Below are 12,467 nucleotides of genomic sequence, written 5' to 3'. Positions count from 1 at the left end.
TTGTGTTATGGTGTACATCAGTGGTTCACTGCCGTGTCATGTTTCATTGTATGAGTATAACTGAATTTACATCTGTTCTGTTGAAGAGCTATCATCTGCTTTGAATTTTTTTTGGCTCTCATAAGAAATATTGATATACGTCTTTTGTGGACGTATTTATTCATTCTTCATGGAAATACCTTCATTGAAAAAACTGCTAATTCATATGGTAGATGGACTTTAACTGTAGGAGATTCATGCTAAACTGTTTTCAACAGTGCAAATACCATTTTTTATATACACATTAGTAGTGAAGCAATTTTAGTTGATTCACATTCTGGCCAAAACTTTGTTTAGCAGTTCTAGTAGTTATATAACAATATCTCATTGCATTTTGAACTTGTATTTCTATATTTGTTTTCTATTGAGAGAAAACAGTATTTTACCTATCTTATTTTCTTTTTCCTCTTAACAAACTATGACAAGATAAACAGTTCTTAAAAAATCAATTATCAATGCAATTCTGTAGGAGTTCAAAATGGTCTTGCTAGGCTGCCATCAATGCATGACCTGGGCTGCATTCTTTTCAGGAAACATACAAAGTACAACATATTATCTTGCATTTTCCACATTCTAAAAACCACACAGCTTCCTAGCTCACGGCTCCTTTTCCCTGTCTTCAAAGTGAGCAAGATTCAACTCTCTGACCATCCTTCTTCATCACAGTTCCTGCTCACCACTGCTGTCTTGAATTTCTGCATTTCCCTTTAGTTTTATTTACCTGCTGCCTGAAAAAGACATCAATTACTAAAGCTTCTGTGGCAGGCATTTTAATGATGAACTGCCTGAGGCTTTGTTAGATGGGCAAAAATCTTTATTTTATCTTTATTTTTGAGGGATGTTTTAACTGGCTATAGAACCTGAAGAACAAGCTATGTTTTCTCGCAGCACTTAAGTGCTGATAATCCTTTTTCTCAGGCTTTCATGCTGTTTCGGGAAAATCAATGTTCACTCTTACTATTGATCCCTTGAAGTTAATGTTTCTTCTTTTGTTTTGTTTTGTTTTGTTTTCTCTAGGTACTTTAAATTTGTTTCCATTTTCAACTGACTCTAGTGAGGGATTGTTTTTTATGAAATTATCTTGTTTGGGGTTGCAGAACTTCTGGATTCATGAGCTGACCAAATGTTCTCCATTAACTCTAAAAAATTCTATTCATTTATTCTTTGTCACATTGTTTCTTATGTATTTTCAAGGTCCTACTTTTTTTTTCTGGTATGGGGATTGAACTCAGGACCTTGTGTTTGTGAGGCAGGCAGTGGCACCACTGAGCTAAATCCCCAGCCCAAGAGGCTACTATTCTTCTATACCAATTAAATGTTACATCAGTGGACTGAATCCCACATCATTTCAACTCTCTTTCTAGCTTTTCCTCCATGTTTCATTATAAAGATTTTCTTAAAACCTGAAAGAACCTTTGTTAATTCTACCTTGCTTTTTTAGTCTTCTATTTATTATTTAGCATATTCTTGTTTTTCAAAAATTTTTATGAGTAGATGTTTGCAATTCATAATGATTAAATTCATTTGAAAAGCGGGTACATGTACATAAAATATCTTAATTCTTTTTACTTTGCTTTCCCCTCCCCTGTCTTCCCCTTCCTCAATCTCTTGGTCCCCTTCTCGCTTTGTCTTCCTTTAAACTGCTGGTCTGCTTTCTAAATTTCAGGTATTATATTTTTCAGTTCTAGGAAGTCCATTTATTCAATTTTTGTTGAAATTCTCAATATTTTCATCTTTTTAAAATGTTTATATTTAACATCTTATAAATATACATTATAAAAATCTACTGGTCCTAATTATTTTAAATTGCTTGACTATTAAATGTGATACCTGGATTACTGATTGGGATGCTTTTATTTTCTGTTTCTCTTTATTAATGATAACCTATTGCTAGCTCTTCTCCTGTGCAAGGAGTTTTGTTAACACAAGAACTATACAGCTACAAGTGATGATCTATTTTACACTACCCCTTCCTCTCTCTGTAAAAATAAAACAGAGCTTTAAAGAAGTGATATGAGACTCAGTCAAATCAGACACACAGAAACATATACACATAGGCATATATAATACATGTATATTTAGAGATAGAGATGAAAATATTTGATATATAGGAGCATAATTGCACACAGATTTATATGAAAACAATGGCCCACAGATGGGCACAACAGTTTGCTGAATTAAACCAATAAACTCACAGTTACAAGACATGAAACTGCTACCTCTGTAGGTATTAGAATGATATTGATATTTTAAAACTTTGGCAGAAAATTAGGAACTTAAAGGAACCAAAGGAACTTAAAATTTTAATGATAACACCAATACAACTGAAGAATACTTTTTCAGATTTTACACAGATAATAAAATTATGGGTACTCAGATGAAACATACAAGAAATATTATGTGTCTAAAACCATCATTAGCAAGTTACATTACTAATTGCAAGATGGGAGGAAGAATCACAAATCTAAACTTCCCTACATCTCAAAGGGCAATTTATAAAGACTATAAAGATAAATAGCCACACAAGTTTTCTGCATTTGGTCTGTTCTTTTTCATTATAGAAACCATTTTTTAAAATATTAAGGAATACTTGAATTTTCTCAATTTTTTTTGTTTTACTAATTCATTTTGTTAAATCAATGATCTTTGCTATACTTTAGCTGTCTTGTCTCTAAAATGAGAGAAATAAAACCATAAATATTTTATTTTATTTATTTTATTTATTTTTTATTTTTTGTATTAAATTCTTTTATTGGTGCATTGTAGGTATACAACACAATTACATTTCTCATTGGGAATTGGACCTTTATATAATGCATCTTGGTTCTTATTATTTCCCCATTCCTAGCCCTCCCTTCATGCCCTCCACCCTTCCCTATTTACAAAGACTTTATTTCCATTTTTTTCCATTTCTCATCATTTTTTCCTTTCCCTTCTTTCCTTTCCCCTGTGCCTCCCACTACCCCTACCTACCCCTTTGGACCTTTTATTCCTATTTTACATTATTGATTATTCATTCTAATCATTGGTACATTTTAGGTATACAATATAATGACATTCATCACTGGAAATTTGCACCTTTACATAGTCTCTCTTGGTTCTTGTTTTTCACCTTTGCCCAGCCCTCCCTTCAACCACTCCAGCCCTCTCTATTTACAAAGATTTGGCTCCTATTTTTCAATTTTCTCATATTAATCCCATTCTCTTCTATCCTTTCCATTAGCCCTCCCACTTCCTTCCCCTTTGCCCCTTTTCTTCCTATTTCACATGATCTGTTATACATTTAGTCCTTATTTACACTTTCAGTTTCTCACACCAGAGAAACTATTTGGTATTTACACATGTGTGTCCTATTTATTTCACTTAAGAGTATTGCCTCAATGTGCATCCACCTAGCTATAAATGTCTCTAATTTCTCATTTTTTATGGCTGACTAGTACTCCATTTTATTAAAAAACCACATTTTCTTTATCCAGTCTCCAGTTGATGGGCATTTGGGCTGTTTCCAAGTTTTAGCTATTACAACCTGCGCTGCTATGAACATGGGTGCGCATATATCACTGTGGTATGATTCTTTTAATTCTTTGGGGAAGATCCCCAGCAGTGGAAGAGCGGGGTCAAATGGGATTTCCAGTCCTAGTTCTTTGAGGTATCTCCATACTGATTTCCACAGTGCTTGCACCAGTCTACACTCCCACCAGCAGTGGAGCAGGGTTCCTCTTTCCCCACAGCCCCGCCAGCATTTGTTATTGGTTGATTTCATGATAGCAGCCATTCTTTCTGGAGTGAAGTGGAATCTCAGCGTTGTTTTCATTTGCATCTCTCCAATGACCAGTGACGTTGAACATTTTTTCATGTATTTATTTGCTATTTCTACTTCTTTGTCTGAGAAATGTCTGTTCATTTCAGATGCCCATTTTTGGATTGGGTCTTTAAATTTGGGAGGTCTGATCTTTTTAAGTCCTTTATAGATTCGAGATAGTAGACCTCTGTCTGAGGAAGAGCCCGTGAAGATTTTTTCCCACATTGTGTGTTGTCTCTTCACACTGCTGGTGGTTTCTCTTGCTGTGAAGAAGCCTTTTAAAAAGAAGAGATCCCATTTGTTGATTGTTCACAGGCAACTGAGGTTTTGTTCATAAAATCTTTTCCTAAACTGATGTCTTCAAGGGCTCTAGCTAACCTCTGTTCCAACTGGTTCAGAGTTTCTATTTTAATATTTAGATCTTTAATCCATTTTGATTTTAGTTTAGTGCATGGTGAGAGATACAGGTCTAGTTTTAATCTTTGGCAAGTTGAAACCCAATTTTTCCAGCACCATTTATTAAAGAGGCTATCTTTCCTCCAGTGAGGGTGTTTGGTTCCTTTGTCGAAGATGAGATGGCTGAGTGTGTCTGGTGTTGTTTCTGCATCTTCTAATCTGTTCCACTGGTCCTCAAGCCTGTTTCTTTGCCAGTACCATGCTGTTTTTATCACAGTAGCTTTGTAGTAGAGTTGCAGGTTGGGGATTGTGATACCCCCTGCCATGTCTCTGTTACCTAGAATTGCTTTTGCTATTCTGGGTCTCTTCTTATTCCAAACGAATTTTTGGATTGTTTTCTCAAGGTCTATGAAGTATGCTGCTGGGATCTCAATTGGAATTGCATTAAATCTATATAGCAGTTTTGGAAGTATGGCCATTTTCACTATATTAATCCTTCCTACCCAGGAGCAGGGGATGTCTGTCCATTTTCTGATATCATCTTCAATCTCTCTTTTCAGAGTGCCATAGTTTTCAGAGAAGAGGTCTTTGATTTTTTTTGTTAGGTTGATTCCTAGGTATTTCAGTTTTTTGGATGTTATTGTGAAAGGAATTATTTGCCCTATTTCTCTCTCAGTGAGTCTGTCATTGGTGTAGAGGAAAGCTATTGATTTTTGTGTGTTGACCTTGTAACCAGCTACTTGACTGAATTTGGTTATTAAGTCTAGAAGACTTTTGGTGGAGTTCTTGGGATCTTCTATATAGAGTATCACGTCATCTGCAAATAATGACAATTTGACTTCTTCATTTCCTATCTTTATTCCTTTTATTTCTTTCTCTTGTCTAATTGCTGTGGCTAATGTTTCCGGAACTATATTGAACAAGAGTGGTGATAGTGGACATCCTTGTCTTGTTCCTGATTTTAGTGTGAAGGATTTCAGTTTTTGACCATTTAGTATGATATTGGCTGTTGGTTTTTCATAGATGGCTTCTATCAGTTTGAGGTAGAGACCATCTATTCCAATTTTTTGTAGGGTTTTTATCATAAATGCATGTTGGATTTTGTCAAATGCTTTTTCTGCATCTATGGAGATAATCATATGGTTTTTGTCCTTGGCTCTATTGATATAGTGTAGTACATTAATTGATTTTCATATATTGAACCATCCTTGCATCCCTGGGATGAATCTCACTTGATCACGGTGTATGATCTTCTTGATGATCTTCTGCATTCTGTTTGCCATTATCTTATTAAGGATTTTTGCATCTATGTTCATTAGTGAGATTGGCCTATAGTTCTCTTTTTCAGTTGGGTCTTTCTCTGCTTTGGGGATCAAGGTGATGCTTGCTTCCAGGAATGAATTTGGGAGGATTGCTTCCCTTTCAATTTCATTGAAGAGTTTAAACAGTAGTGGCAGCAGTTCCTCTCTAAATGTCTTGTAGAATTCAGCAGTGAAGCCATCAGGGCCCGGGCTTTTCTTAGGTGATAAGTTTTTAATTACATTTTCAATTTCATTGGTTGATGTTGGGTTGTTCAGAATTTTTAGGTCTTCTTCAACTTTGGTAATTCATATGTATCTAGGAATCTGTCCATTTCTTCTGTGCTGTCCATCTTATTGGCGTATAGGTTCTGGAAGTAGGTATTGATGATCCTCTGGATTTCTGCTGGGTCTGTTGTAGTTTCACCCTTTTCATTCCTAATTGCATGGATTTGGGCCTTTTCTTTCCTTTTTCTGACAAGCTTGACTAAAGGTTTATCAATTTTGTTGATTCTTTCAAAGAACCAACTCTTGGCTTCATTGATTTTTTTGTATCATTCTCTTAGTCTCCACTGCATTGATTTCTCCTCTGATCTTTATAATTTCTTCCCTTGTATGAGCTTCGGGGTTGTCCTGCTCTTCTTTTTCTAGAAGCTTGAAGTTCAGCATCAGGTTGTTTAATTGGGCTTGTTCTGTTTTCCTAATATGTGTATTCACTGCTATGAATTTCCCTCGTAAGACTGCTTTCATTGTGTCTCATAGATTCTGATATGTTGTATTGTCGTTGTCATTTAATTGAAGGAACTGTCTGATTTCTTCTTTAATTTCCTCTGTGCCCCACTGGTTATTCAGAACTGTGTTGTTCAATTTCCACGTGTTTATGAAATATTTTGAGTTTCTTTTGCTATGGATCTCCAATTTCATCACACTATGGTCTGATAATATACAGGGGACAACTTCAATTCCTTTGCACTTCCTTAAACATGTGCTATGTGTGAGTATGTGGTCTATTTTGGAGAATGACCCATGTGTAGCTGAGAAGAATGTGTATTCTGATTTTGTGGGGTGGAAGACTGTGTAAACATCTGTTAAGTTCATTTGTTCAAGAGTTCGATTGAGTTCTAGTATTTCATTACTTATTTTTAGTCTAGTTGATCTATCTATTTGTGACAGTGGGGTGTTGAGGTCCCCCACTACAATTGTATTAGTGCATATATGACTTTTCATGTCCGTTAGTATTTGTTTTATATAGTTGGGTGCACTAGTGTTTGGTGCATAGATATTTATGATCGTCATCTCTTCCTCTTGGATTCTTCCCTTTACAAGGATGTAGTGTCCTTCTTCATCTCTCTTAATTAGTGTTGGTTTGAAATCTACTTGATCTGCAGCGGATAGCTACTCCTGCTTTTTTTCGGGTTCCTGTCGCATGCAGTACTGTTTTCCACCCTTTAACTTTCAGTGTATGAGTTTCCTTTTGAATTAAGTGGGTTTCTTGTATGCAGCATATTGTTGGATTTTGCTTCTTGACTCATTCTGCCAGTCTATTTCTTTTGATTGGTGAATTGAGACCATTAACGTTGATGGTTATAACTGAAACATATTGACTTGTCATTGCCATGACTTTTTCTTTTTGTTGGGTTCTCCCCCTTTACATTTAATTTCTTGTCATGCCAGATGGGTTCATTCTGCTTTGCTTCCTGGGGTTGTGATCCTCAACGTCTGCTCCTAGGCTATTGCGTAAAATTCTTTGGAGTGCTGGTTTGGTATTCACGAAGTTCCTAAGGTGCTTTTTGTCATGAAAGTATCTTATTTCTCCATCCATTTTGAAAGATAGTTTTGCAGGGTACATCAATCTGGGTTGGAGGCTGTTTTCTTTTAGGGCTTGGAATATGTCACTCCAAGCTCTTCTTGCCTTGATGGTTTGTGTGGAGAAGTCTGCTGTGATTCTGATGGGCTTTCCTTTGTATGTGATTTGTTTCTTTTCTCTGACTGCCTGGAGAACTTTGTTCTTCTGTTGTGTTTCTGGAATCTTAACAATTATATGCCTATGTATAGATTTTTTTTTGATCAAGGCTATTTGGAGTCTATATGCCTCACTTATCTGTATGTCAAGCTCTTTTCCCCTGCTTGTGAAGTTTTCTGTCATTATTTCTGTGAAGAGATTTTTTATGTCATCTGCACCCTCTCCTGTTTCTTCATCAAGCCCAATCAGTCTTATGTTATTCTTTTTTGCATCATCTAGCAGCTGCTGGATTGATTTCTCATGTTCCCTTATAATTTTGAAGCAATTTTTCTTTTCCTGGTCACTAATTGCAATCTTATCTTCTATATCAGAAATTCTTTCCTCACACTGGCTCATTCTGCTGTGTAGACTTTCAATGGAGTTTTTCAAGTCCTGGAAATCTATTTGCATCTATTTTATGGATTCCATTTGTTTCTTATGTTGGGATTCCATCATGTTCCTCAGCTCCTCTCTAGATTTATTAATCATGTCTTGCACTAGGGGCACAATTTCTCCTGTTATCTGAGAAATTATTTCTGATTTCATTTTTTCCAGATCCCCTTTTGTTGCCAGTTCAGTGGGTCCAGGTGTTTGAGTATCAGAGGGTTCCATCTCATTTCTCTTTGGGGTTGCTGTAGGTGATCTGGAAGTCTGATTTTGAGACTTATTTATGTGTTTTCTCATTTCGACTGTGGGGGGTGCTGTTGGCACCTGCACGGATCACCTCCTCTGAGCTGGGAGAGGTGGGGCAGGGGCCAGGAGCAGCGGTAGGGATGGTGACCCAAAAGCCCTTTCCTGTGGGCTGGGAGAGGCCTGGAGGGATGGTGGCTGGGAAACCCCTTCCTCTGGGCTGGGAGCAGCGGGAGGGATGGTGACCGGGAAGTCCCTCTCTCTGGACCAGGAGCAGTGGGAGGACGGCTCAGAAGCCCCTATCTCTGGGCCGGGAACAGTGGGACTCAGTACCTTGGTCTGGTGGTCTGGTGTCCTCTGCGCCTTGGTAATGTGGAATCAGGTGGCTGCCTGTCTGCAGTGGGGTGATCCGGTGTCTTCCGTGTGACTCAGGACTTTGGTAGGGCGTGCACAGACCTGCCTGTCTGCAGCGGGCTGATTCGGCGTCTTCCGCGTGACTCATGACCTCGGTAGGGCGTGCACAGACCTGCCTGTCTGCAGCGGGCTGATTCAGCATCTTCCACGGGACTGGGTACCTCGGTAGGGCGTGGGCAGACCTGCTTGTCTGCAGCGGGCTGATTTGGCGTCTTCCTTGTGACTCAGGACCTCCGTAGGGCATCCATAAATATTTTAAATCTTTGCTTGGGCTATTATGATATCTATAATGAAGTGTCAAATGGGAAAATTAGCACACAAGTTTAATTCTTTCATCATGCATAGCTTAGTCACTTGGTCATCTTCAATAAGATATTGTGGTTTGATAATTGATATCCACAAACTAACGGCATGGAGTCCTATGAGTGAATCTCACTTTATGGCAGTGGATCACATTCTGAGTATGGCTTTTTATAGCCTCTGAGAATTTTAACATTCCCAATCATATACCTGAGAACAAAGTTTAAATCTCAGAATGCTTTTAGTTATTTAATATATTTCAAATGTTTTATTTCTGTTTTGAATTGATTCAACATCCTCTAACTATACCTCTCCTACCCATTGACTGCAGTTTTGTCAATATCTGTTATGTACACTGCTATTTTGTTTTTTTGTATATAGGTTAAGCCTTCACTTAAGATTATTGACTTGTAGTAAACTACTGTAGTAAACTATCATTTGATTTCCACTGGAATAAGTTCTAAGCAAGGGCCATATATTTGTCTTTTCCTTTGAATGTGGCAAAAAGAAAAGGTAGTAATTTTTTACTTCAACTCTGATGGTTCTTCCTATCTGGGCATCTCAGAGTGATAAATCTTCATGACTGTCATATGACAAGGAACAATAGTTATCGACGTATACACATTTACAACCTTTTTATTTCCTCTTGTCCTCATTCTACATACTAATGTGAATTTTCTCTTTGTGCCCTCAGCTCTTCGTTTCTCTCACTCTTCCATTGTTCTTTAAGAAAATTTATATTCTAGCCAACCTATGTCCCAAACTTTTGATGACAGAAATTAGAAAATATAGCCAAGAAGATAATTTTAAAGACTACAGTATTCTGCTTTGCTGGGGTATTTCCAAATACTTTAATTATTGAAAAAAAAGAATGAAAAAGAACCACAGCAGAAAAATAGAGAAAATAAAACAAAACCTCCTCAAAAACTGCGAGAGTCTTAACTTTATCTACTAGAATAAATAAAGAAATCAGAAGTGAGCAGTAGATGTGGATATTCGGAAGATGTAAAGTTCAAGTGTGAAACAGAGAAACAGTCTTTAATAGGACTGAATTTCTTTTAAATTTTGGGTTATGAGTTGGGTATCCTTTAATATTTTCATTGAAATATGTTTTGAGTCCTTTAATTACTTTTGTTGGCTTTATTTTGTCTGTTGTGTCTTCCATCCGGTTACTAAAAGGACCCCAAACCTATGTGTCTATGTGGATTTCTCTAGCATTTAAACATGTCTCTAACACTTTGTAGGTTTTCAAAGTCAGGGAGCATCTCTTTGTGTTATATTTTGATCTCCTGACAATTTGTCAGGATTCACCATTCCCTTCTTCTGAAACACTGTTCTTTTTCAGACTGTATAAAGTCATTATTTATTTTTCTTTCTATTTTCTTCCAACTCTCTGGACACTCTTCACCTATGAGTATTAGCCCTCTCTGCAATATAACACTTCAAGATAACACCAGGATTCTGGTCTAGATCTCTCTCCTCCCCTGAACAGCTTCTCCTGTGGTGTGCTCTTAATCCTATAGCTTTAGAAAATACCTATCATTTCATAAATCTCAAATTTAAATCTGTATTCCAAAGGTAGATAATTACATAACTTGAAATTTATTCATGGTGTCATTCTAGGTCCCAAAATTAAAATTCTAAAATTGAATCTGTTTTTATCCTTAAAGCTTCATCAGCTGTGTTTTAGCAAACAGGATGACCATACTTTCAGTTCTGAAATACATTCCCAGGAGTCTTTCTTCTTCATTTTTTTTTAAATTCCTACATGCAATCCATCAATATATTTCATATACGTACATGTCTTTCCATCTTCCCCAACATAATCCTTGGTTACCTTCTTATGTCTCAACATTCTTCCTCTATCACTCTTATTCAGCTGAATCTCTAACTATTTACGGAATAATATGAAAATACATACACACACAAATTGGAACACAAGCTAACAAAATATCCAGTGGCTTCTTATTTTCTTTCAGAGAAAATATCAATTTCTAATGTTAGCAGGTAGGGACTTGTGATCTAGCCTATCTTATAGATCCAGTCTCATTTTGGTTTCCCTCTCCATGGTCCAACCACCTGAACCAGATTTACTTCTGAAAATGTTCTACCTATTTCTCTTCTTAAGGACTTTATTCATATAATTCCTGCTCTTTTAAAATCTTTTATTTCAATTAAGTCCAGCTAGAATTATTACAGGATGTTCCTTAAATATAACTTCCTCAAACTTTCTTTGATTGTTCTTAATAAAAATCACTTCATTCTACAATATTTCCAGGAGTATCTGTGTCCTTTATATCATTTGATCATTAACTTATTCATTAGTCATTGTCTTTATCCTCACTGAATGGCAAGTTATGAAAAGGTTGGGAATTTGTTTTACTCACCAGTTACAGTGCTTGGTATAAAGAAATCATTCAATAAATATTAACTAAATGAAGAACTTTTGAAAAATGAATTTATTTCCTTTGACCTAACTTGGCAGGTAATTTTTGGATTTTCAATTTGCAGTCTTTTAAAATAAGTATTAAGAGCAAAACATTTTCAAAAAAACTCATTAATTACTTATATAATTACAATACCACTTATTTTGAGTTTACTCTTTCTAGTCAATACAAAAGGTTCTCTCTCTCTTTTACATGTTCTGCAGCATGAACTTTAGTATTATTTCTAACTCTGCTTAATAAAAATAAATACATTTAAAATCTGATTTCATAATTTTCTAGAGCTAGGAAAATACAGGAAAATACAGTTCCACAATGTCATAAAGCTTCATAGATTTCACCCTCCTGTCTGAGCCAAACCTGCCAAGCAGTTATCCTGGTATTGTGGTGAATGAGTATTCACCTTTTTCTTGGAGCACTGCCTGCTGTCAGGTATAGAGCTTATCACTGTCTTCCAGAAGAGTGAAAATCCAAGGACCAACAGATATTAATAAGAGCCTCCAATTTTTCCAACCTTCCCAGTATGCAGTATATATTAACTAAAATTCGCATGCTGACCTAGTCTCTTTGATAACTTCTGATTTCCCAAAGGAGAGTGGGAAATGACCAATTATACCACCTACTCAGGTTATCAGAAACTTAATACTTTTTCTTTATAATGATTAATGTGTCTAGTGATCCATCAACATTCTATATTTGACAAATTTTGGTAATGCACAAATATTATTTTCTCATTTTGGAAAATATTATTTTCTCATTTAATGGCTAGAAATAGCACAACAGTTTAAGATGAGATGAATTTATTCTGAGCAGCAGTAGATGGTCCAGAAGCCTTAGGAAAGGACTCATTCTTAACACTATATCAAATCTTGTGTTAAGTAGCATCTGATCATACCAGCAGTGGCTATCAAGGTAATCTAAAGCAGTATCTAAATAAAGCAATCCTGAGGAATTTCTGTAAAATCAACAAGGTAGGTATAATATAGCCACAGCAATTAACCAATTCTATGCACAATACTCTCAAAAAAACTCTTAAAGGGAAAAATTTAAAAGTTGATCATTTTAAAAATTAAGTTTAATCAGATTCTTAAAGTAAGTTTCTTAATCTTAATCTGATTTCACAGAAATCATTTCCTTCACTC

The 12,467-nt window shown here is 36.0% G+C and overlaps 1 protein-coding gene across 2 annotated transcripts in view; it reads left to right on the top strand.

The window, feature by feature from the left end:
- LOC106010261 (N-alpha-acetyltransferase 15, NatA auxiliary subunit-like) overlaps nucleotides 1-12,467 on the top strand; it is a 141,165-nt gene that overhangs the window by 91,951 nt on the left and 36,747 nt on the right. The gene's annotated exons all lie outside the window — the stretch shown is intronic.

Source organism: Heterocephalus glaber, unplaced genomic scaffold (genome assembly GCF_053883595.1).
Source record: "Heterocephalus glaber isolate CG9 unplaced genomic scaffold, H.glaber_assembly_v1.0 deba00001586, whole genome shotgun sequence".
NCBI lineage: Eukaryota > Metazoa > Chordata > Mammalia > Rodentia > Bathyergidae > Heterocephalus > Heterocephalus glaber.
Note: the sequence above shows the minus strand (reverse complement) of the source record. Positions and strands in the feature narration are given on the sequence as shown.